Consider the following 25,182-nt stretch of genomic DNA (forward strand, 5'->3'; position numbering starts at 1 on the left):
TCTGCAGTGATTTTGAAGTTCAAGAAAATAAAGTCTGTCACTGTTTCCATTGTTTCACCGTCTGTTTGCCATGGAGTGATGGGACAAGATGCCATGATTTTAGTTTTTTGAATGTTGAGCTTTAAGCCAACTTTTTCACTCTCCTGTTTCACTTTCATCAAGAGCCTCTTTAATTCCTGTTTGCTTTTGACCATAATGGTGGTGTCAGCTACATATCTGAGGTTATTGATATTTCTCCCAGCAATCTTGATTCCACCTTGTGCTTCATCTAGTCCAGCATTTCTTATAATGTACTCTGCAGATGAGTCAAATAAGCAGGGTGACAATATACAGCCTTGACATACTCCTTTCCTGATTTGGAACCAGTCTGTTGTTCCATGTCCAGTTCTAACTGTTGCTTCTTGACCTCCATACAGATTTCTCAGGAGACAGGTCAGGTGGTCTGGTATTCCCATCTCTTGAAGAATTTTCCATAGTTTTTTTGTGATCCACACAGTCAAAGGCTTTGGTGTAATCAATAAAGCAGATATAGATGTTTTTCTGGAACTCTCTTGTTTTTTTAATGAGCCAACGGATGCTGGGAATTTGATTTCTGGTTTCTCTGCCCTTTCTAAATCCAGTTTGAACATCTGGAAGTTTATGGTCCACATATTGCTTAAGCGTGGCTTGGAGAATTTTGAGCATTACTTTGCTGGCGTGTGAGATGAGTGCAATCGTGTGGTAGTTTGAACATTCTTTGGGATTACCTTTCTTTGGAATTGGAATGAAAACTGACAATTTCCAGTCCTGTGGCCACTGCTGAGTTTTCCAAATTTGCTGGCATATTGAGTGCAGCACTTTCACAGCATCATCCTTTAGGATTTGAAATAGCTCAACTGGAATTCCGTCACCTCCACTAGCTTTGTTCGTAGTGATGCTTCCTAAGGCCCACTTGACTTCACATTCCAGGATGTCTGGCTCTAGGTGAGTGATCATGTCTTCATGATTATCTGGGTTGTGAAGATCTTTTTTGTATAGTTTTGTGTATTCTTTCCACCTCTTCTTAATATCTTCTGCATCCGTTAGGTCCATACCATTTCTGTCCTTTATTGAGCCCATCTTTGCACAAAATGTTCCCTTGGTATCTCTAATTTTTTTGGAGAGATCTCTAGTCTTCCCCATCCTATTGTTTTCCTCTATTTCTTTGCATTGATCACTGAAGAAGGCTATCTTATCTCTCCTTGCTCTTCTTTGGAAGTCTGCATTCAAATGGATATATGTTTCCTTTTCTCCTTTGCCTTTAGCTTCTCTTCTTTTCACAGCTATTTGTAAGGCCTCCTCAGACAACCATTTTGCTTTTTGCATTTCTTTTTCTTGGGGATGGTCTTGATCACTGTCTCCTGTACAGTGTCATGAACCTTCATCCTTGGTTCTTCAGGCACTCTGTCTATCAGATCTAGTCCCTTGAATCTATTTTTCACTTCCACTGTATAATCATAAGGGATTTGATTTAGGTCGTACCTGAATGGTCTAGTGGTTTTCCCTACTTTCTTCAATTTAAGTCTGAATTAGGCAACAAGGAGTTCATGATCTGAGCCATAGTCAGCTCCCAATCTTGTTTTTGCTGACTCTATAAAGCTTCTCCATCTTTGGCTGAAAAGAATATAATCAATCTGATTTTGGTATTGACCATCTGGTGATGTCCATGTGTAGAGTCTTCTCTTGTGTTGTTGGGAGAGGGTGTTTGCCGTGACCACCGCATTCTCTTAGCAAAACTCTGTTAGCCTTTAACCTGCTTCATTGTGTATTCCAAGGCCAAATTACCTGTTACTCCAGGGATCTCTTGACTTCCTAATTTTGCATTTCATTTCCCTTTGATGAAAAGGACCTCTTTTTGGGGTGTTAGTTCTAGGAGGTCTTGTAGGTCTTCATAGAACCATTCAATTTCAGCTTTTCAGCATTACTGGTTGGGGCATAGACTTGGATTACTGTGATATTGAATAGTCTTAGCCACGACCTTAGTTTTCTGAATGTTGAGTTTCAAGCCAGCAGTTTTGCTCTCCTCTTTCACCCTCATCAAGAGGCTTTTAAGTTCCTCTTCACTTTCTGCCATTAGAGTGATATCATCTTCATATCTGAGACTGTAGATATTTCTCCCATAAATCTTGTTTCTAGCTTATGAATCATCCACTCTTCTACTTCATTGTCCCCAAAAGAATGTGAAATATTTAAGAATAAGAACCATTTCACTTTTTTCCTCATTCATACTGCAGTGCCTAATATTTCTGAATAAATGAATGAAAAACACAGCAGGACACAGAAGGGAAAGACAAAATAAAGCTGAAGAGACTGGACAAGATAAGAAAGAGAAACAAATAGTACAGGCCGAAAGCATGTCAGTGTAGAGAAGCAGACCAAGTCAAGAAAAGAGAGAACAAAGAATGCAAAGATACATGTTAAAGGACAATCAGTCTATATTATAAACAGAAATCACATGGAGAAAATGGGAACTGAACAACAGAGACACTGAGCTAGGGTAAAGCAGTCTGAACTGTCAGAGGACCATTTCTCTTTATAGGGAGCCAAATGGGTGCCCCATGAGATAGAGTGCTGGACTCAGACCTAAACTGTGCTTCCCAGCAACTAGGATTGATGAAGACCCTGGAAGAAGAAATGCATTTGTTGCAGTCAGGGCAGTTAAACTTGGCATTGAATGTAAAATGAGATTTCCAGGGACAAGAAGAGATGTATATCAGTTTTTATTCCATGCCTACATTGCTTTAAATTGAGGACAGGCGTGGCCAGAGAGAGAGAACTTAGCTTGTAAGTTTTGACTGCCACTGTGTCCTCCCAGCTCTACAAATGTGCTCCGAACATGTGGTTCGTAGGCCAAGCCCTGCTCCACATGAGGTCGCCTCTAAATTTTGGAAGCAAACTATATTAATTCATTTGTATCTTGATTTTCTACCAGATTGTAATTTCCTCAGGGAAAGAGACTATGTATGCTTCTGGAATCAATCCTGGTATAAAACTGAGAGCCATTCCTCAAAAAGTGGTTGGTGCAACATGATGTTAGTTTCATTATTGGTCTAATTTGACCATATAAATTAGTATTAGATATCTAGATTTCAGCCCATTGAGAACTATTTTCCTCACTGCTTAGTCTCTGCCCCTAATTATTCCGTACTTTAACTAGGGAAGGCCTGATTATAAACTTTTATGCCTACATTTTTTCCCAAGTTCTCCACCCTACTATTAATGCTATAAAGTCTCATTCTTTTCCTCCGAGACCTCTTTGCCACCACCTGCACCCTTCTCCAATCTTGAGTGCTAGCTCTCTAGGCTGCCATAAGCCACTAATGCTGGTTCTTCTTATCTTTTATTGCTTTCTGATGTAGAAACTGTTTCCTGAGTCATTCTTTTTCTTAGTTAACACCATTATTTTGTTAATGTACCTCCTCAGGAGATTTCTGAAGAAAGAGTATCTGACATATTAATTTTCTTATTCAGATAATGGCTATACTCTGCCATCACACTTGAATAGCATTCTAGCTAAGTTTAGGATTCCAGATGGGAAAGGATTTGTCTTCAGTCTGAGATTGTGAAGGCATCCTTCCTCTATTTTCTATCACCATAATGCAAATCAAAAGTCTCAGACCAATCTGTCATTGCTTTCTAGCTTAACTGCTTTTCCCTCACTAAAATTTTTTAAATATCTCATTTTTATCCTTGAGGTACTAAAATTTTATATTGATGTGTCTAGATACGGATCTTTTGGGGTTATTATGCTCAGTCACATACTGGCCCTTTTAGCAAAGTTTATGATACATCTCCTTGCACTCTGAAAAATGTCTTTGTGTTATTTCTTTTATAGCTTCCTCTCTCTGAGTTCTTCACTCTCCTTTTATTTTACTTCTATTATTCAGATACTGGGTCCTAGGTTGAGATTCTACACTTCTTATATTTTTTTTAAATTTTTGTACCACATTCTAATTGATTTTCCAAATATAATCTTTTACTTATTTTTAAATTATGTTCTTGGAAAACACATTTTTAAGTTGCTAATAGCTCATCTTGATCCCTAAATGTCCTGTTTCATAGTATGTTGTTCATGTTGTTCTTTTTTCTTTTATCATGGTTATATCCTCTTAATTCTCTCTGATTCTAATAATCAGGATATATGTATGTTGGACTTTTATCTCTCTCTCTTTTTTTGCTTTGCTTTAAGTTCTTTTCATTTCTTGAATTTCTTTATTTCTACTGGGCTTCATTTTTTGTTTCTAGTTGTTTAGCTTCATCTTTCTTTTTATATTGCACAATTTCCTAGAAAATCACAGAAAACCTAGTTGAATACATATTATTTATGTGTACACATACATATACATAATTACATATATATGTATATATATACAACATGAATTTAAAAATAAAAATATGAAGAGTGATGAGTTCTCTGAGTACAGGAAGAATTTCTTAATGGACAAGATTTTGCTTTAAGATGGGCAGGGGTCTAATTTTGACAATGTAAGTGTTATCAAATGAATTGAACCTCACTGCTTGCAGCTTATCAAATCAATACTTATACAAGATTTCCCTGATGGTATGGTGAATAAGAATCTGCCTGCCAATACAGGGGACATGTGTTCAAATTCCTAGTCCAGGAAGATTGCACATGCCACAAAGCAAGAGCTTGTGAGTTGTAACTACTGAGCTCAAGTGCTACAACTACCAAAGCCCATGTGCCTAGAGCCTGTGCTCTGCAACAAGGGAAGTCAACGCAATAAGCCCATGCACTGCAGTGCCGAGAAGCCCAGGAGTAACAATGAAAACCCCACATAACAATAAATAAATAAATTTTTTAAAATCCTAAAAAAAAAAAAAAAATACAAATGTGGATAGAAAGGAAAGGTGCCTTTAATCAGAATGCTGGCAATCTGGGAATATAGGGGATTAAATGTCTCCCCAAAACCACCTCTGAAGATTTTGCTCAGCCACAAAAGTTTTAAAGGGAGGAAAAGAAGTAATCCCAATTAATCAATGAGATAGAGGGTAGAGTCATTACCTTTCCCCACTGTGCACAGGCAAGTTAGGCAACGTATTATGTGATTAAAAGATGTGAAAGGTGTGCTTGGGCTGGAGATGAGCAGCACATGGGGGTGCCTGGTTTAAAAATTAGTTACAGTGTAGCTGTGCTAAAGCGACAAGGAAAGGGGCATCCTGCTGAAGGCAGTTGCCTGCAAAGAGCTGCTTACACAGGATGCAAACTGCTAGGATGAAACAGACTTACCTTGGTGTACAGCCAATCTAGCTCACCTGTTTCTCTCTTTGATTCTGACCTGGGCTATATTCAATGACTCCAGGCAATTCTTATGAGGAAGGGGCTTAATGTGCTTGTCTGTTCTACACAGAGCTTTAACAGGCAATGAGACTGAGAACAGGCTTTCAGAAAAATAAAGACAGGATAGAGGGAAAATGGTGTCCAGGAAGTCAAGTGAAGGATGACCCTCAAAAAGGAGGAAGTGCTGGATCCTACTGCAAATAAACCGTAAGTTACTATATGACACTGGCTCCTGGCCAGTACTGACTGTTCTTTGAGCAGCATTTGACCCAAACTGGACCGATGAGTAGTCCCTTTCCTCTTTTTTATTTTGTTTCTTTGTTATTTATTTGGTTTAGATTGAGGAAAAAGAGTTAGCACAGTATCTCTCTACTGACTTTGGCAGTAACGTTTTTTTTCTTCAGTTGCTCAGTTGTGTCTGACCCTTTGCCACTCTATGGACTGCAGCACACCAAGCTTCCCGGTCCTTCACCATCACCTGGAGCTTGCTCAAATTCATGTCCATTGAGTCAGTGATGCCATCCAGCCATCTCATCCTTTTTCATCCCCTTCTCCTCCTGCCCTCAATCTTTACCAGCATCAGGGTCTTTTCCAGTGACAGTTCTTCACATCAGGTGGCCAAAGGATTGGAGTTTCAGCGTCAGCATCAGTCCTTCCAATGAATAATCATGACTGATTTCCTTTAGGATGGACTGGTTGGATCTCTTTGCAGTCCAAGGGACTCTCAAGAGTCTTTTCCAACACCATAGTTCAAAAGCATCAATTCTTTGGCACTCATTCTTTATAGTCCAGTTCTCACATCCATACATGACTACTGGAAAAACCATAGCTTTGACTAGACAGACCTTTGTTGGCAAAGTAATGTCTCTGCTTTTTAATATGCTGTCTAAGTTGGTCATAACTTTTCTTCCAAGGAGCAAGTGTCTTTTAATTTCAAGGCTAAAGTCACCGCCTGCAGTGATTTTGGAGCCCAAGAAAATAAAGTCTGTCACTGTTTCCATTATTTCCCCATCTATTTGCCATGAAGTGATGGGACAGGATGCCATGATCTTCATTTTTTGAATGCTGAGTTTTAAGCCAGTTTTTTTTTTTTTTACTCTCCTCTTTCACCTTCATCAAGAGCCTCTTTAGTTCCTCTTTGCTTTCTGACACAAGGTGGTGCCTTCTGCATATCTGAGGTTATTGATTTTTCTCCTGGCAACCTTGATTCCAGTTTGTGCTTCATCCAGCCTGGCATTTTGTATAGTATATTCTGCATATAAGTTAAGTAAGCCCAGTGACAATATACAGTCTTGACATACTCCTTTCCCAATTTTGAACCAGTCTGTTGTTCCATGCTATAACATTTAGATGCTGTCATTACCCACATTCTGCCATGACACTGGTCTGCAGTGAGAGAGAAGCACAGAGCCAAAGAGGAAAGAAATGGAGCTGAGTGATAGAGGGCATCCAGGCATAGTCTGAGATGCTTATTGGACTTTCCCTTCTCACCAAGCTGCCGAGTTCTTACCGGTGGGTTCTGTGAGGTATTCAAATACATTTCACTTTGCATAATCAATCCTGGAATGTATCTGTGGCATTTACAATTGAAAGAGGCCGCTGATTTAAGCAATAATATTTCATCTATGATTTGTCCCAACTTTGAAATTTATTAATAGTCTACAGAATCTTTTCTTTAAAATACCTAAGCAAAGAAGGAAAGATGCTTGAAAATGGCAGAGGAAATATATATGACTTTTCCCTAAAATGTGAAGATTGTAAGAGTAAATTTTCAGACAAATACCACTCCTTTCAAAATGATAGAATCATTATAAATAAGTTACACATTTTAGGACTCCATATTTGGTATAATTCTAGGTTCATAAAAACCTGGTTTTTCAGCTTTCAATATTATGTACGTAATAAGGTATGCTTAAAATGGACAGGATTTTGCTAGGAAAAAAATCGGTATCTATTCATTAAGTCTCAAGAAACTAAAAAATGTTAGCTTCCCATGTGGACCACTTGCTTTTTAAAAAATGTTATTCACTACCTTTTTCAAAAAAAGATGGTGACTGCGGCCATGAAATTAAAAGACACTTGCTCCTTGGAAGAAAAGCTATGACCAACCTAGACAGCATATTAAAAAGCAGAGACATTACTTTGCCAACAAAGGTCTGTCTAGTCAAAGCTATGGTTTTTTCCCGTAGTCATGTATGGATGTGAGAGTTGGACTATAAAGAAGGATGAGTGCCAAAGAATTGATGCTTTTGAACTGTGGTGTTGGAGAAGACTCTTGAGAGTCCTTGCACTGCAAAGAGATCCAACCAGTCCATCCTAAAGGAGATCAGTCATGATTATTCATTGGAAGGACCGATGCTGACGCTGAAACTCCAATCCTTTGGCCACCTGATGCGAAGAACTAACTCACTGGAAAAGACCGTGACCCTGGGAAAGATTGAGAGCAGGAGGAGAAGGGGACGACAGAGGATGAGATGGTTGGATGGCATCACCGACTCAAAGGACATGAGTTTGAGTAAACTCCGGGAGTTGGCAATGGACAGGGAGGCCTGGCGTGCTGCAGTCCATGGGGTCTCAAAGAGTCAGACATGACTGAATGACTGAACTGAACTGAAGGTACCTCCAAAAGCAGATAATAACATTCTTCAGTTGCTGTGGAAAAGGCAGAATGAGTAGCGCAGGAGAGTTACACACTTAAGCTTCATCAGGAGCCAACAAGGATACATGGGGAAGGGCATTTCATTTATATTCTGAGGAACATAACCAGCTAAGTGATAATTTCTACTAACTTCTGGCTCCTTCAGGCTACTAATTACAGACTTCTTCAGTTACTCTCAGGAAAAACCCAGGAGACAACCCGAAGGTTTGACTGTTTACTAGCCAGCACCAGATTAGATTTATATTTATGTCTATCTGTCTATATTTTCTTTTATTTCTTTACATACTTTTAAGAAAAGAGCATAGCACATGTATATTAATAGCCCATCAGTCTCTGCATTTCCTGGGGTATAAACTAGGGATGATAGTAAACCTACTTCACAGAGTTGTTACAAAAATCAGATTTGTTAACATATGTAAAGTACTCAGAATGGGATCTGTGACACAGTAACTGCTATACAGATCTTAACTGTTTTATCAGTGGCACAGCAGACCATAGCCATTCACAATGTCAACTTGATGTACAGAATTTAAGGCTAGAGGGAGGGGTGGCAGCAAGTAGTGTGACCCTGAGAAGATACTGCTGATGACTAGAAGCTTCTAGGGGTTACTGTGCATTCATCCAACAAATACATATTAAATACTTATCATATCCACAGTATGATACTGTGTAGTAAGAGAGTTATGAAGGTGAATGTGAAATGTTTCAAATATCCTTTAGGAAAAGAATAAGGAAAAATGGTGAAAACACAGGAGAAAATAGGGGAAGGTTAAATGATCATATGTAAAAGAAGGCAGAAATATATATGTGTATATGTATATAATTGTGTGTGTGTATATATGTATATATATACACACATATAGGTACATATATCTGCATATGAAGAACACAGATGGAGAAGTTGGCCTTGAATAGAAAAACACATCTAACTATTGGTACCCACTTGAAGGGCAATAAGGATAAAAATGCGCTTTGCCAAATTCATAGGTTGGTTGGACAAGCCAAGAAATGTCAAGGAGATCCCACCTACTGGGCTCAATTTTCCCATTTATATTTGTCAAGTGGGCAACTTATCTGCACTGGAACACGTGGTAAAGGGTTTTCTGGTAACCTGGGAGAAAATGGGAAAGGTCTGAAATAGACAATGAGGGGAGTGGAAGTGGAAACTAAAGCAGGAAAAAGGAAAATGTTGAGAATCACTAGGGATCCAGTTGATGTTAAGGTCCTAATTTACGGGGACACCATTCAACAGGCTTAGTTATAGGCTCAGCAGTTTTCTACTGCTTGGATAGAGGAAAGGTAAAGTAGGTAGGAACACTGACACAGAGATGGGAATCTGCATGCTATGTACACAGAAAGAATAATAATTATTATTATTTATAATAATAAGATTTCCCAAGTAGCACTAGTGGTAAAGAATCCACCTGCCAATGCAGGAGACACAGGAGACCTGGGTTTGATCCCTGGGTCATTAAGGTCCCCTGGAGTAGGAAACAGCAACCCACTCCAGTATTCTTGCCTGGGAAATTCCATGGACAGAGGATCCTGGTGGACTACAGTTCATGGGGCTTCAGAGAGTCTGACATTACTGAGCAACCAAGCATACAACACTTAAAAAGAATTTGCCATATGCCAAACACTAAGTATTACCTGTGTTATTCCTTAATCTTGTCTCCAAAGATTTACCCTTTCTATGTTTATGGCCCATAATGCCTCCTGTAGACATGTGACTTGCTTAGGGCACTGGAATGTAAGCAAAAGTGGTCATGTACCAGTTCTGAGCAGAAGCTTCAGGGGGAATTTTGATTCAGCTAGAGTGCTTTGTGAACAAAGGTCTGTCAAGTCAAGGCTATGGTTTTCCAGTGGTCATGTATGGATGTGAGAGTTGGACTATAAAGAAAGCTGAGCACTGGAGAATTGATGCTTTTGAACTGTGGTGTTGGAAAAGACTCTTGAGAGTCCCTGGGACTGCAAGGAGATCCAACCAGTCCATCCTAAAGGAGATCAGTCCTGGGTGTTCATTGGAAGGACTGATGCTGAAGCTAAAACTCCAATACTTTGGCCACCTCATGTGAAGAATTGACTCATTTGAAAAGACTCTGATGCTGGGAAAGATTGAAGGCAGGAGGAGAAGGAGATGACAGAGGATGAGATGGCTAGATGGCATCACTGACTCAATGGACACGGGTTTGGGTGGAGCCGAGGAGTTGGTGATGGACAGAGAGGCCTGGCATGCTGCAGTTCATGAGGTCATAAGGAGTCGGACATGACTGAGCGACTGAACTGAACTGAACTGAGAGTGCGTGCTCATTTCCCACTTCCCGATAACACTGATTCTTTCAGTCTGAGTCCCAGAAAGAAGACACAAGGATCAGATTCATGGATGCTGACCTACAGCCAATTCATGTGTTGCCTGAGCAAAAGCACAAATGTTTTTTAGAAGTTACTGAGACTTGAGAGGGGAGGGGTTGCTTGTTACCCAGTTATTACCTGTAAATACCAGTCATATCTTTTCTAGGTATTCCCTCCCTATCAAACTAAAGTATAGAGATACTTTTGACAGTCAGCATGCCAATAAATGTCAAATTTAGACAGTTTATTTTTTAAAAAAAAGACATCACTATGCCAACAAAGGTCTGTATAGTCAAAGCTATGTTCTTTCCAGTAGTCATGTACAGATCTGAGAGTTGGATCATAAGGAAGGCTGAGCGCTGAAGAATTGATGCTTTCAAAGTAGTCCTGGACATGACTCTTGAGAGTCTCTTGGGCTGCAAGGAGATCAAACCAGTCAATCCTAAAAGAAATCAACCCTGAATATTCACTGGAAGGACCGATGCTGAAGCTGAAGCTCCAATACTCTGGCCACCTGATGAAAGAACCAACTCATTGGAAAAGACCCTAATGGTGGGAACAATTGAAGGCAGAAGGAGAAGAGGATGAGATGGTTGGGTGACATCACTGATTCAATGGACATGAACTTAGTCAAACTCCAGAAGATGGTTAGGGACAGAGAGGCACCCCCAGAACCTAAGATAGTATCAGGCATTTAGTAAGCATTTAACAAATATTTGTTCAATGAATGAATACAGATATACACAAACCAAAACCTATGAACTTGAGAATAATTCTGGAGAAAAATGTGTTATTATATGCTAAAACAAAGGCAAACAAACACATAAAAAAAGAAAACAAAATAAAAAAGAGCCTCTAGTCTTTATCTCCACAGGTCCAGTCCCTTCTCAACACTAAAGCCTCATAATCATTCTAAACCCCAAACCTCATGATGTGCCCTTCTGTTTCTTCAGGTTCTTTAATGGTTCTGATAGTTTTGAAGATAAGGTCACACAGTTTCTGTAGTATGGCAGGTCTTCACAGAGGTCTATCTGTCTAAGATCAACAAGTATGATGCCCTCACATTCTCACTGTTAAGTCTACTCGTAAGGAATGACTGGTGTGTTTGATCATGTGCTTATTCTTGCTTACTCACTTCCTTGGCTTCCCTGGTGACTCAATAGTAAAGAATCCTCCTGCCAAGCAAGAGATGAGGGTGAATCAGGAAGATGAGGGGGTCAGGAAGATCCTGTAGAGAAGGAAGTGGCAACCCACTCCAGTATTCTTGAATGCCTAGGAAATCCCTCAGAGAGAGGAGATTGGCGGGCTAAGTCCATGGGGTCACAGAGTTGAACATGACTTAGTGACTAACTAACAACATCTCACTTCCTTCTGGGGAATTATTTACCTGCCCCTGTCGGTCTTCCTAGGGCTTCAAGTGTAACCCAATCACAGTACTTATGGTGGGAAGAGGCGTCCATGTGCTTAAAAACAAAAAACAGTCCTAGATCAGCTGCCAACTATGCCACACTTGCTGAGAAGGGTAAGTGAGCTGAGAGGAAAGCGAGGTTGCTTGGGACAGCAGAAAAGGAAAAAAAAAACAAAACAGCTTTTAGAGATTGTTCGGAGAGAGGAGAGAGAAAGAAGATACTCTGAGCAGCTGAGAGTCGAATAAAAAAACAGATTTTCAAGGTGATTTACAAAAAGCTTGCTGTATGAGAAAGATGAAGTCACCATCACCTCACAAAAATCCTTCACCCATAATACTCTCCTGCATTTTAGGTGGTGCCTTTAAAACATTTTATTCTCTACATTGTGTTTTCTGAGAAAGAAAACTGTCTAGGGCTGTCTTAGGGCCATGCCTGAACTCAGTCACCTTATGTGGGATTTCTAATAAGTGAAGCCTTAAGGGGTGACATAACCATATCCTCAGGTGGGTGATCGCCCTGGTGTTGCTTCTAATGAGGAAAGACTGGTCCTCAGAGGAATCTGGCAGTCAGCCCCCGTGACTCACAGGCTCTGGGACAAAAGGCCAGCCTGGTGTCAAGACAAAGCCAGAGAGACCTAAGCAGAGGCCACCCACATGGATCCCATCTCCTGTGGTCAGTGGTCTAATTAGCTGCCTCACCTCACATATCACAGGCAGATTCAATTCAGGGCCAGTGGTACAGTCACCTTGATACCCAAGAGTTCAGGCCAAATAAATGTTTGTTAGATGAATAAAGAATGTAACCTGGCCTGGAAGCTGTCGTCAGTAATATCAAGCCCACACTACAGAATAGAGTATTCCCATAAAATTTAGGACTGTAAAAATGTCACCTAAGAAATAACAAGTATAATGTGACTGTCACTGGGGCCCCTTTCACAAGCTCAAGGTTTATAACATTTATGTTATAAATATCCAGACAGAATAAACATGCGTTTCTTTAAATTTCATGGTGGAATCAAAGCCTGGGCTACAGAAGTGCAAGGCTTTGTTGTTGCCTCTACTAGAATTCTACAGTGATTGTCAAGTGTTCTTTATTTGTACAAGACCCTGAAGGGGGGAGTGGGGACATGGTTAGTGCTGAAACAGAAAAGAAGAAATTGTATGATGCTCCTGTGAGTTAATACCTACTTCAGACACAGAAACAAAGAACCTCTTTGAAATCACTGTGGCATTGAAAACCAAAGTTCAATTTCAGAGTTAAGATTGAATGTCAAGCTCTTGGTTTCCATTTCTTGGTTCAATCCAAGATTTAAGTTTATCTGCAATTGATTATCACAGCTAACCTAGATATTACATCTATTTTAAGTCCTATGGGAGAACACTCTTAAGACCACATTCACTTTCCACTATCCTAACATTTTTTTTATGATATTAGACTCATCTATCTCATTCTAAAGCCTTTCTAAAATCTAGGGATCTTACAGTAAGTCTTTAATTTTGCTAATTCTGACATTAAAAAGTGAATATATGAGGAGTTATATTCAATATCCTGTGATACAACATAATGAAAAGGAATATAAAAAAGAATGTAAGTATACTTCACTGTGGAGTAGTCATGAACACAACATTGTAAATCAACTAAACTTCAGTTTTTATAAAGTGAATATATAGAGGCCAAACATTAAATTTGTTAAAAATACACTTAAGTTTTCTTAGCTGCCTGAAAAATAGCTATCACTTATTGAACCAGGGTACTTTAACATATGGACTTCCCTAGTGCAGACAGTAAAGAATCTGTCTGCAATTCAGGAGACCTGGGTTCAATCCATGGGTCGGGAAGATCCCCTGAAGAAGGGAACGGCTACCCACTCCAGTGTTCTTCCCTGGAGAATTCCATGGACAGAATAGCCTGGTGGGCTGATTCTAATTATCACAGTAGCCCTCTTGAAAATAATTATCATTTTACAAATGGAAAAACTGAGGCTCATATGATCTAAGTTACTTGCCGAGATAAACACTGCCAGTCTCTGGCTGTACTGAGATATGAGCCACCACCTGTCTAATTCCAAAGTTCTTGTCATTTCTCCCAAATTGTTACATCAGATAAATCTGGCAATCAGAAAAAATTCACAATTAAAAATCTTCACCAATGTTTTTAAAACTTCAGTGTCTTATGTTTTTAGCTTCACGATTTTGTCATATCAGCACATGAGTGTATTTGCTTACACTTTTCTATCAATGAAGTTACCTTTAACAAAACTACTGCTAAAGGTCTTAAAAATCACTATTACTTGTTATAACTGTAAAAAATAAATAAGATGAAAATAAGTGATGTTATAAAATAGAAGTTGAAGCATAAAATAAACACATGTAATACTGAATCTAATTAATATAAAACAATTCAAAATAATTTCCTCAATAATAAGAATAAAACAAGATTATTCAAGAATGAAAGGGTAAACAGCTTGATATGATTTAAGATGAAAATAAAATCAATATGACAATCTCATTTTTAGTTATGACTTATCATTGAGAGTTTCATCTCATGTGTGTTCTAAAACTGTAGGAGGTATTTAACTGACTTTTCTGATACAGTAGGACACTGAGAAATCATTCCTAATGAAAACTGTGTGACTGTCATTCAACAAACTTAAACAGTATCTTGAATTTCTTCTGACTGTCTCAAGTTTGGGTTTAAAAAAAATGGTGAAAAGAAAATCCACTTTTTAATCACTCATGAATACAGTCTTCTTAGGAAAAATTGTTAGAAAGTTTGTCAGGTGTTTCTTAGTACTTCTCGGGAGTATCTAAAACAACTATTCTTCAGTATAGTGCCTCTGGATAACTTTATAACCAAGGTGTTCAGAAATAATCACAGACATTCAACTCATCTTGATAAAGGTAGATACTCCACTGATCTAGTTCTGTGATCATTGCAATCACACCTACCATTGTAATTATTGATAAAATCTCATCTTTTGAAAAGATAGATATTTGGTTGTTCGTAAAAGAAAATAAATCTCGGGGTATTATAATTTATAAAGCAAGACACTCATGAGATCTCATTCCTCCAGGAAAATTTGAAGTCCTTCAGACAACCTATATAGACAAAAGAGGACTTTCTGAGAAAACACCAACCATAGTTATTTCATTCTGAGAAAGAAGTCCAAGCTGTATGGGCCTAATTATCATGACTGATAAATTTAACAGCCTCAATAAGTGCTCTTGAAAACCTCCCTAGTTTTTCGAAGAAGAGGAGCTCCCTTGAGCTTACAGTTGGGAGTGGAGTTTGTGTTTTGTTCTGGGTATACCTACTTGAATCCAGAGAAACATCTCTGAGCAAAAGATTCAAATCACTCACTGTCTACATTGTACATTGTAGTTCACCACAAACTCACTACTGGGTTAAAATTATCTTCTTCAGTTGCATGAATTGTCGAGTTTAGCAAAACAACACATTTTAATGGATGTCCTTGTGTTCACTTCTGTTTGAAAGAAAAATATTACATATAAGGCTGTTCATACAGCACAGACTGTTGTATCTATCAGTCTGCAACAACTTTCTGGCATAAAAGCTTATTTGGGGCCATTACAGTAATGCTACCACAATCTGTGCCGTTTTATAAAATCCCAGCTCATAATCTTTTCCAACATTTATTTTCTAGAAGTTTTGATGAATATCTCACAAATAATATTTGTAAATGGAAATCAAGCAGCAATTTTAAATAATTGCCTTTAAGGATTATGCTAGTTTTTAATAATCTACAGTCTCACTCCTGCACACACACAAAAAATTAAAGCTATGACAGGATAACAGGACAGATGTTTTATTTCTAATTTTCATTGAATTTTTAGCCTATCAGAGTTAGTAGTTCTTGCCTTTCCTTGTGTGTTACTCTATAAATGAGGGCTTCCCTGATGGTTCAGTAGTAAAGAATGTGCCTGCCAATGCAGCTGACGCACAAGATTCAAGTTTGATCCCTAGGTGGGGAAGATCCCCTGGAGGAGGAAATGACAACCCACCCCAGCATTCTTCCAGAAAAATCCCATGGACAGAGGAGCCTGGTGGGCTACCACTCATGAACTGGACATGACTGAGCACACACGAGCACTATAAATAAGACTGCTATGGATATTCCATTTTCATCCTGGTCATGCTACACATGGCTGATCAGGAAACTTGCCTGTCCTTTTACTTTGCTAAGAAAAAATTCTATAATTTTTTTCCTAGTGTGCATTGTTTATTTCAAAGCTGCACTTGAGTTTGAGTGTCCTCAGAATTTGAGTGTCCTCAGAATTTAAGTGTCCTCAAATATAATGGAATATGTTCACTCTGTTACCAGTAGTAAACATTCACATTTCAAATAATTTTTATCACATTTGTCAGAATTATTACTTTTTACTTGGTATTTTATGACAATAAATAAGATTCAGGCTGGTTCATTCATTTTGTCCTCACATCTGTCTCAAGAAATGTGGCCGATTTCATCATACTCACCACTACTTCTAACATTTTCATCACAAATTTCATCTTCTGTAAACTTAAAAATGTCTTCTCTATGATGGGTAATAAAAATCTATCATGGAAATCTATTTAAAACTGTGCATATTAATGCATTCTTCCCACACCTAGTAATTCCTAATAATTTTGCACATTTGTGTGGAACGAGGGTTTTAATGAGCTACAGAGATGTGAAACCAGATGTGTCTGCTATATACACACAAAAAAGCACAGAGAACCATTCTGCAGAGGATTGGAGAAAGAACTAGCTTTTCATGGAAAAACAAGCGAGAAACCATATGGTCTCAGTGGGAAAGAGATTAAAACAATAAGTGCCTTAAATGCTGACAACTCTATGGTTTCCTGTATCATCTTTCCTGAGACTTGATAGCACTTTCTGCCCTTGGGTTCTAGGAGATATTTTAATATCCTAACAATAAATCCCCATTTTTTTCCTAAAGTAACTCAAGTAGATTATGGTTACTTGTAATCAAATAAACCTCTTCTAAAATAATTTCTGACTGACCTTTGTGTTTGATTAGGTTAACTGGATGGTTATGAACACACAACCTAAAATTAATTGAGTTTTTGTATACTGAGTATGAAGCCTTTTAAGAATCATTCACATGAAGTTACACTATTTTAATAATAAAATATTTTAATCTAGGCAATAGCCACCCACTGAAAAAGAAACCTAATGGCAAAGTTGGGAAAACTGACACATAAAATGAATACAGCCAACATATAGGGTTACTGAAATTTTTATAGAGATGAGGCCAAGAAAAATCTCAGGAATCCTCTGATACTTTTAAAAGATTGGTATAGATATGTTTCATAAAAATCCTAAATTCAGGAAAATTGAAAGCCAGAGACATCAGTTCTGATAATCAATGCAAGATTTCACCATAAGTTACTTAAGGTCCTGGCAACACTACAACTGCCTATGGCCATGCATCCCTCTCATTGTCCAAGAAATCAGGGTAGATGTGCTCCATATGTGCAATTCTTGACAAAATCAGGGTTACAAGTCTATTTTGGAAACATATCATTAACCACTGGATATATATACTTTTTTTAAAATCATAGCATATGTTGTCCTAACACAAAAAAAGGAATTCTACAACAATGAAATATACAGTGCACTCAGCAAAACCAAAGAAAATATAACTAGCAAAAAGCCTAATCATATTGATGTTTAAGTGTAGAAATCAGTGTCCACTTCCATTCTCAGAGCCAATAGTGCTGTTATATAAAACCTTTACATTAAATAAAGTATTCTCAAATTACCTGCACATGTTAGACCCAAATAAACATTACTTCATTTTCTTTTCCCCAATCTTCAGATGAAAGATTAGCAAAACTCTTTGGAGGATAGAGATTAGAGTTTAGGTTTCCCCAATATGAAAAATATACTTGGATGGTGAAAGAACTGGCAAAAATAAATAAATGAAAAACCAAATTTATAAACATGACTTTGTAATTAAACCCCTTCCTTAAAATAATCAGATTGTTTTAATGTTATACACTCATATTCAAACTTAACTGATTCTCATCTTTATGGAAATTGACCTTAACTCCAAAACTTCAAGATATGACTGTGAATTTTTGTGTGTTTTCTTCTAATGGTACTAATCCCTTGTCTTTAGTAATTATCTCTAATGCCAGTTGGAGGACTCTCTCCAAAATACATAGCCTTAAGTATTACTTAAGGAAATTATGTTAACTCACAGTTCTGATTTTAATTATTTTTAATCTATAATCACATTGAAGTCATATTAATTCCAAGAATGTGACTTTGGGAAAAACTCTGACTATATATATGTAAAAAGGATTTTTTTAATTTGATATCAAAGTGTTCAATCTCTAGCATTATGTTATGAAAGTCATTGCACATTTGAAAGCAGTAAGCCCTTCCTTCCCTAGGATTCCGACTCAAGAGATATATGGAATAATGCACACTAGGGTAAGAGAACTATTTTGCAATATGAAAATAATTATGGATAGAAGAGTCCATGAAGAAAATAAACTCCAATGACTCCAAATATTTATATATATTTAAAGCAATAGAAAGCATTTTGAGACAATCCAGTTTTTTGCAGGAAGGGCCCACTTGGCTATTCTACCACCTAAGAATGATTTAGCCATTCAAGCCAGTACCCATCCAAATAATGTCATAGCTCCTGGTTTACAGCATCACACTGGATATGAGAGGAGATAGACTAGGGTTGACGCATTAGTTGAATGCAATTTCATGAAGTTCAATTCAATGACAATGAAAATTCCAAAAATTGACGCCATTCCCAAACCAGCCCCGTTTTGTTCCAGTTTGGCTCTCATTCAGTGGGCCTACTTCTTCTCAGAAAGTCTGGATATCCTAGAAGCCATAGACACAATCCTGCTGGAACCACATCATATTTCACAAACCTCTTGGATCAACTAACTGGTATCCATTTTTTATCCAAGAGCATAAACTATGCTGGTCTAAGGACTCAAAAGGTTCCCTAAAGAGTGAAATGGCAACTAACATCTTTTCCAATAATCTTATTTATATTAATAATTTGTTAATGAAATAGATAGTAAAAATATTTTGTTCAAATTAAGAAACTTGCTTGTCCTTATCATCTGAATTATAGCAACATAACTTCCAGTGTCCTTTCTCAAACTCATGATGACTTCCAAAAGAAAGCTGTCACTTGGTCTAATCCTGAACACATTATTTCCAGCCTAGTTGAAACCACTCTTCACATTGGTTGTGGTATGTGTACCCCCACAAAGGGAGATATTTTTATAAAATTTAATTTAAACATCAACCCAAATTATAGACTCCCTTGATTCCTCAGAATTCAGTGCATCTCTGAGTTGCCCATGGTACTTGTCTTATAAAAACAATTAAGGAAAAAAAACCCAATCAGTTCCATGTTATAAAATTTTGACATACTCTCATGAAAAACTCACTTTATTGAAGTCAGCATTTTATTTAAACTATTTGTGTATTTTCAGTGATTCATGTTTTTCCTTATGAAAATGAAATCATAACTTGGAACTAGCTATGGTGCATCTTCCTGGAACTTAAATATTAAAAGGCAGGGCCCTAAAAGATCTTAATCATTCAGGCAAAGTGTATATTAGAGTTAAATATGTTCTGTGATAGTTCACTATTAAGCACTGCCTTTTGGAGATAAGTCCATGGCGTGGGTTATTCTCAGCAGAGAATGTTAATGGTACACACATAGAATGATAATAACGGTTATAACAAAGCAGTTCTGCTCAGTTGCTGAGTGCCAATTTTGTGGTGTGTTATATTTTTTAAAAACAGAATTTTTAGTCATTAGAAGTTGATTCTATTATATGATTTATTTGACCAAGCACTGAGAGTATTTTCCTGATAGTTCAAGTTGTCAGAATTTCAGTCATACTATTTTATTTTAATTTGGCTTCTTTGGGGATACAGACTGGTAAACATTAGTTATACTGGTAGTAAGACAACCTGGGTTGAGACAGATCCATAGTTCTCAAATTTGAGTGTGCATTAAAGCGCCTGAAGGGCTTATCAAAACAAAAATGCTGAATAAGGTTTTCAATAGATCTGAGGTGGAACCTGAGAATTTACATTTCTAATGAGTTCCCAGGGATCACACTTTGAGAATCTCTGAGATAGAGGGCACATATCATCATAAACTTTTAAGAGAACAACCCTGGGGAATATTGTGAAACAAATTTTCAGAAGAGAATTTACATAACTTCCCTCATAGCTCAGTTGTTAAAGAATCTGCCTGCAATGCAGGAGACCTGGGTTCGATTCCTGAGTTAGGAAGATCCTCTGGAGAAGGAAATGGCAACTCACTCCAGTATGCTAGTCTGGAGAATCCCATGGACAGAGGAGCCTGGCAGGCTACAGTCCATGGGGTCACAAGAGTCAGACATGATTTAGTGACTAAACCACTATCTAAACTTCAGGCTTGTCTAGTTACGAAAATACGGAATGCCTAGTTAAACTGAATGTCAGAAAAATGAAAAATGAATGTAAAAATACATTTATTTGACCATTTATTTGACTGGAGTATTTTCCTGATAGTTCAAGTTGTCAGAATTCCATACTCATACTATTTTATTTTAATTTGGCTTCATACTGAGAAATAGACATCATTTATCTGGAATTCAAATTTAACTGGATGTCCTGTACTTTTTTCCCTCTAAATCTAGCAACCCTAACCCATATAGAAGTATCAGCAAATTGTTCTTTGGGTATAAACTGTATATCTTGAAATTATTAAGCTCTCATGTTGTTTTGCTCTATTGCCCCAATATAGACCACAGTTTTTCTCTCATCGTTTCACTGAACACAACAGCAAAGCTTTTGAGGCCTTGGAGAGATGTGGGGTTCCTTTAGCTTCCACTCAGTCCTCAGAGAGGACATGGACAAAAGAAGTCACAACTTTTGGAGTGAGAAGTGTTCATACTCTCACCGGAAATGCTTAGGGGTACACTGATTCCTCAAAATTGTGTGGAAAGTAGAAGAAGCAAATCAATAGAAGCAGGAGAATTCCACTCACCAAAAATGTCCCACAGAATCTAATACCACACACACAAAGAAAAGACTCTACTTTTCCACGGCTCTGTGAGTCAGAAGGCATGCATTCATGCAGAAGCCCCAGGACTCACAGGGGATCTGGCAGAGCTAGACAGCTGGAGGGGGGGGAGAGGAGAGGAACACAGTTAGAGGAGGAATAAACGAGAGAGAGAGAGTACAGAATTTGTTCTCTTTGTGCTTTCTGTGAAGATGAAACTTTGAAATCACACTTAGAAAAAAAAAAATCTGGGGAACTTCCTGTAGGTTACAGTGTGCACAGCCACAGGCAGCCCCTTTGAGGGAAACCAGTTGCAGTGACTAACATTATACATTCCATTTGCCATCTTTTTCTTCTTTATATACAATTTCAGCCAGTCAGTCCTAGATTTATTTAAGGCAGAATTGAGTGTATAAACCTGTTATAATGGAGTGGGAGGTGGAAGTTGTCAAGGATTTTGCTCCTAAATTCCTTCACTCTGTGCTGTGCTTAGTCACGCAGTCGTGTCTGACTCTTTGCGACCCTGTGGGCTGTAACCAGCCAGGCTCCTCTGTCCATGGAGATTCTCCAGGCAGGAATAATGGAGTGGGTTGCCATGTCCTCCTTCACTCCGTTATACATTAAATTAAAATAGGTGTTCTTAAACTTGATTGGACTTTGGAATTATCCGAGCAACTCAAAAAATAAATAAATAAATTATAAGGATATCAAAAACTTATCTTCAAAGATTCAGTTGGTTTGGAGTGGTATTGGACAGCCAGGGTTTACAAGTAATGAATTAAACTGATCACACTGCCCAAGAATATGTCAAACTGCTGGGATAACTGAACAAAAGACAGAGCCAGTAAGCCCCCACCCAAAATGGTTATTGCAATAACAGCAGCAATTCAAAGGAACATCATAGAGATATCACTGAAACTGGGATTTCAACTTTTCAGGAATGCTGTCGGAATTGTAACACTTACCAGAGAGCCAAACTTAGGCAATGGTATGTGAGTTTACCAAGTATAGGAAATCTACAGAAAATTCCCCATGGAATCACAAACTGAAATTATGTCTAATCGTTCCCCCATCCTCCATAGCTACCTGGTTTCTATAGCAACTGAGTGGTAGGAGCAGGTTAACTTCTGATTTGCTTATTATGTTAAAGCCATCCCCCTACAGCTCCACCAGCTAAACTGGATCCCCACAATTAGTCACAACCCAGAGTCTTAAATTAAGAGGACTTGAATCTTCTGCTATAAACTAACAAATGCAACCACAAACTCGAGCAGTGCAAGAGAAAAAAACTTGAACTGTGTTATAACATGTCATAGAAACAGTTCAAGAGTTGCATAAATGTAAAGACAAAGATGGGCTGCCATTTATGTGAAAGGCCATGCACTGAGAGTTTATATAGATTCAAAGTCATAAAAACAAGTATTTCTGAATAGGATCGTCTCTGTCCCAAATGGAGGACACTGTCAAAATTTCAAGGACTAGGATATATACCCTGTTCACAGTAAGAGTTGAACTATACCAGCAAGACTTTCTGCTCCAAAACAGTGGAAAGAGACCTAGAGGCTCAGAAGTTCATATAAAGATAATTAACAGATAGAAACTAGTAAACAGTATTAAACAGCATGGTCACCCTAAATAGGTCCTAAAATTCTCATTGATGACAAAGTCAATTAGAGGAAAGGGAAATGAAAGTAATTTCATCAGACATCATGAAGAAAGACTGATAAATGGAAACCAGGTTTGAGACACCATGGTGTTTTTAGGGAAAAAAGAAGTAATACAAGTATGTACCTTAAAGATAGAAAGCCAACAAGTTGGTCTCAGTCCCTGGAGATAATCTTTGTTGAAGATTATCCATAAATTTGATTCTCATATGAATGGTATAGTAGTACAGTGCTAGATTACTGCCTTTGTCCTCTTACCTCCTGGAATTTTTTCAGATTCCAACATGCTTAGGATAAAACTGGAACTTGCCCCAACTTTATTTTGGTAGTGACAAAGACATAAATGTACTGTCTAATTGATCCAAAGCATCTTTTCCTACTGTAACCAAAGAAGTCAACCTTGGAAGAGAGAAGTTTAAATCTCCATGTTTTTCCCCTCTCTCAGCCCTAAGGTTTGAACACGGAAATCTGAAGGTCATACTCTGATCATGGCACAATCTCCAGAGTCCCCAAAAGGAATCAGATTCAGTTAGATGGAGAAAGAAAGAGAGGGAATGTGCTCTAAGTAAAAGGAGTCCCAAGGTGATCTAAACAAATATCCACTCAATGAGAAGGATCTCAAATATGTGGAATGCTGAGATGAAATTGAGGGCTGTATTCACCAGCAATGCCCCATGAGAATTTCACATAAGAAAGTAATCAGCATGAAGCAAAGACCCCTTTGTGCCTTTGAACATGGAGTCACCTGGTTCCCTAGCCATCTTAGAAATTGAATATATCAGGGGTCAGGAGCACGAACCTCAATGGCTACTTGTGGCCAGAAAGTGGTATAATGTGACATAGGGTATGTGGAGGGCAGGAAAGGAAAAAGGAAGGAAATAAGTCATCATTTCATAAACATGAGAAAATCAGAGGTATTTCTAGCTACTGCCCCTTGCAGGAAACTTCATGGAAAGGATATGATTTCAGGGAAGTGTTATGTATAGTCCAAATAAAACCATACATATATGGTTGTATAAACCCCAAAATCAGTCCCTTTGAAAAGATAAACTATAAAGATATCAACATTACTCTTTCACGTTGCTGGACTGTGGTTGTATATATGTTATCAATACCTTCATTCAGTCAGTCATTCATGCACTCAAAAGTAAACCTTGAGTTCCTACTATGAACTAGGCACTATTTAGGGACTTTTTTACATGCGATTTTTCTACAGAGAATGTGACAAATGAGTGTCCAAGATTTATTAGGATCATGTAATAAGGAAACAAATGAATCTGTTGATTATATTCTACATAAACAAGCTGAAGGCTGGCTTTCTTTCATGAATCTGTAACAGTTGTGAAAACAACCATATGTAAAATTTTCAGTCTATTGTACCACCTGGGGGGAGAAAAAATTCTGAAACTTTTATACAATTTTCTGTTTACATTTGGAAAGAATCTTCAGAAAGCATATAACTTAAAACATCTGAAGAAGACACCATGTTCTAGGATCCCAAAAAAAAAAAAAAGTAATGTACCATGCTGTAAAACAAAAAAAGAAAGTTCTATACAGAGGTTTTGTCTACGCATAACGTTAACCACAATTAAGTGGCTTAAAAGTAACGAATTCAGTTCAGTTCAGTTCATTCATACAGTCGTCTCTGACTCTGCGAACTCATGGACTGCAGCACACCAGGCTTCCCTGTCCATCACCAATTCCCGGAGTTAACTCAAACTTATGTCCATTGAGTCAATGATGCCATCCAACCTTCTCATCCTCCATTGTCCCCTTCCCCTCCCGCCTTCAATCTTTCCCAGCATTGGGTCTTTTCCAATGAGTCAGTTCTTCATATCAGTTGGGCAAACTATTGGAGTTTCAGCTTCAGCATCAGCCCTTCCAATGAATATTCAGGACTGATCTCCTTTAGGATGGACTGGTTGGATCTCCTTGCAGTCCAAGTGACTCTCAAGAGTCTTCTCCAACACCACAGTTCAAAAGCATCAATTCTTTGACTCTCAGCTTTCTTTATAGTCCAACTCTCACATCCATACATGACTACTAGAAAAACCATAGCTTTCACTAGATGGACCTTTGTTGGCAAAGTGATGTCTCTGCATTTTAATATGTTGTCTAGTTTGTTCATAACTTTTCTTTCAAGGAGCAAGCATGTTTTAATTTCATGGCTGCAGTCACCATCAGCAGTAATTTTGGAGCCCAAGAAAATAAAGTCTGTCACTGTTTCCATTTTTTGCCCATCTATTTGCCATGAAGTGATGGTACCAGATGCCATGATCTTACTTTTCTGAATGTTAAGTTTTAAGCCAGTTTTTTCACTCTCCTCTTTCACTTTCATCAAGAGGCTCTTTAGTTATTCACTTTCTGCCGTAAGGGTGGTGTCATCTGCGTATCTAAGGTTACTGATATTTCTCTCGGCAATCTTGATTCCAGCTTGTGCTTCATCCAGCCCAGCGTTTCTCATGATGTACTCTGCATAGAAGTTAAATAAGCTGCGTGACAATATACAGCCTTAACATATTCTTTTCCAATTTGGAACCAGTCTGTTGTTCCATGTCCAATTCTAACTGTTGCTTCCTGCCATGCATACAGATTTCTCAGGAGGCAGGTCAGGGGGTCTGGTATTTCCATCTCTTTCAGAATTTTCCATAGTTTGTTGTGATCCACACAGTCAAAGGCTTTGGCATAGTCAATAAAGCAGAAATAGATGTTT

Source organism: Odocoileus virginianus, chromosome 19 (genome assembly GCF_023699985.2).
Source record: "Odocoileus virginianus isolate 20LAN1187 ecotype Illinois chromosome 19, Ovbor_1.2, whole genome shotgun sequence".
NCBI lineage: Eukaryota > Metazoa > Chordata > Mammalia > Artiodactyla > Cervidae > Odocoileus > Odocoileus virginianus.